The sequence below is a fragment of the Egretta garzetta genome, unplaced genomic scaffold, assembly GCF_000687185.1.
Source record: "Egretta garzetta isolate BGI_Z169 unplaced genomic scaffold, ASM68718v1 scaffold363, whole genome shotgun sequence".
NCBI classification, from domain to species: Eukaryota; Metazoa; Chordata; class Aves; order Pelecaniformes; family Ardeidae; genus Egretta; species Egretta garzetta.
In genome coordinates, this window is record NW_009259039.1 from 143,696 (window position 1) to 146,084 (window position 2,389).

At 50.4% G+C, this 2,389-nt stretch overlaps 1 protein-coding gene across 1 annotated transcript in view; it reads left to right on the forward strand.

The window, feature by feature from the left end:
- Positions 1 to 2,389, forward strand: part of LOC104122781 (solute carrier family 2, facilitated glucose transporter member 3) — a 32,232-nt gene that overhangs the window by 21,520 nt on the left and 8,323 nt on the right. The gene's annotated exons all lie outside the window — the stretch shown is intronic.

Here is a 2,389-nt window from a genome sequence, read left to right on the forward strand (position 1 = left end):
GTTGCAGGCCGTAAGATTGATTTGTTTCCGTGCGTGTGGCCTGATGGTCGGCCTGATGCTGTCCGGGTTTCATTGTACTGATCACGAGGTTTGTTTTGCCGGCAGGGCAGCACTCGTTTGTCCCAGGATTCGTGATGCTAAAAGGGGGATTACTAGTAAAGGCATTTTTTTTTTTGGTGGTGGTGGTATGGCTCATAATAAAGGTATCTTTAAAGTTCAAGAAGAAATCAAAGCATATCCTTTCCCCTTTGGAGAGCAGGGGACAGAGCCGTTGTCGGTGCCATCCTTCGCCTGCAGCGACGAGCGAGTCGTGCGCCCGTGGAGCGAGCTAATGACTGCGTGTGTTTGATTGCATCGGGGGAGGAAGGCAGGCAGCCGTGAGGGAGGAGGGAGACGGCACCCGGTGCAGGGTGCCAGCGGTTTACAGTTACACGGGAACAGCAGAATCAGGGAGGCCCGGGGCCCTCACCGCCATACTGATGGGAGATGCGTGTAGTGTGAGAAGACGAGGTGGAGGAAAGGGGAGCATCTGGTCAAGGTCGCTCAGAGGAGGGCTGAGAGGCGCCTTTAGCTGAGTTCAACAAGTGGTGCTGCTCTGAGGTGCCAGTCAGTGAAGGAGAGGGGGGCTGGTGAGAAGCACCGCCTGGATAATGAGCGCTGCTGATGCCTGCGGTCAGAGGGAAGGGTGGTGGTTTGAATTCCTTGCTGGCATACAGACCTATGCCTTGAGCCTTTGGATGCTGAGGGTGGTGTAGCTGTGCTATTTCTGAGCTCCCTGTTTGCCTTTTGGGAAGTGAGGCGCTTCCAGCGGTAACAAATGATCCATACATTAGATCACAGTCTGGCTCATTGGAGGGGATGGGTAAGGCCCATGTGATGTCTGGGTGGTATGAGGCTGGGTAGGAGATGAATAGGAGGCAACAGCCAGGAGAAGTGAGTATGAAAGAGGGTAGAAGAGCTAACCTCCTTATGGCTTATGTGTGTACCATGTGGGTAAGGGGTACCCACCAAGCAGGTACCCTGTGGTCCCTGCTGTACCCAGAAGGCGGTGGCCAGCTGTGACCATTGCAAGCCATGACAAAGCAGAGCCCTGAGGGGAAAGATGCTCTTGTGTTGAGTCACTGTTGAAAATGTGGAGAGCTGGGTTTTGTCCTCAGTTTTGCTATACCTGCTGACTAGGGATGACCTGACCTGGAGTCCTAAAAGTGCTTAGATGCCGTATTAGGTTTTAGATTGGTCTTAATGCCCTCTTACAGGCATCCAGGTGCTTTGAAAGAGCTGCATCCTTGTGGTTCTGTGCCAAATTTCCTTGTGATAAAAATGAGGGGAAGGGTCAATGTGTGGCAAGGAGAAGAAGGCCTAGACTGCCTAGGGTGTGTTCAGGTGTGAACGCTAACCTAACCGCTAATCAGGGAATCATCTGCCCCCTGCAAGAAAAGGGCCTTGTCTCCTTTGTCTCCATCACTAACCTCGGCAGGAAGAGAACTCAGTCTGAGACGTTTACGTGATGTAGGTGGGGGAAACCATGCCTGAGAGTAATTTCACCAGTTTTTGTTTACTGGGGCCTAACTTGTAGCTCTGAGGGTTGTGCAGGCCAGAAGCACCTACACGCTTGGCTTGAAAGATTGGTAAAGGTGGTGTGAGCACCGACAGAAGGTTATTAGCAAAAATTTTGGGTGGCTTTGGAACCCCTTGCTCCTGGAGCTGAGCTGGAAAATGGGAGATTGGAAGAGCTGTGACAGCAGGGCCCCACAGGGTACTTTATCTCCCCTGCCAGCCTTAGGACAATAATTGGAAAGCCTTGGAAAAGGGACTGTTAATATTTTTGGAAAAGCTTCCAATCCCTCCTGAGACAGAAACATGATCTTTCCAAATTGTGCTAACTCAAGCACTTGGCTGTCTAAATGCCAACGTCTGAGTCACCTGCTCCCCCATGCCTCCCTAACACAGAGCTGGCTTTAATGCCACAAGCTTTAAAAATGTAGAAAATGTCAGATGACTTTCACAGACATTTAAATTTTTGTCTGTGGGACTTCTGAGGTTGGACTTTCAAGCTTCCTCTGTGGCTCTGAGGGCTCAGCAGTTTTCTGTTTCTTAAAACAAAATAAAAATTCACATATATGCAGATTCCAGGAACTGTACTTAATTTAAAATACCAAGTATTGCCAGAGTATCGAGAGGAATAAATGGGAAGGTTGGCAGCACTGCTGCTGCCTCTGTGAAGAGGCAGGCTGCTGTGCCAGGTGCCGTGGGGTAGGGTTGGGAAGCTCTTGCCTGGGAAAAGCAGGTCTGTTGCTGAAGAGTGTACATTTTAACTGTTGGGAGTGACTGCCAGTAGAGCTCATGGGCAGATCTGAGACTCAGTTTATGGGAACTTGACAGTTGGCAT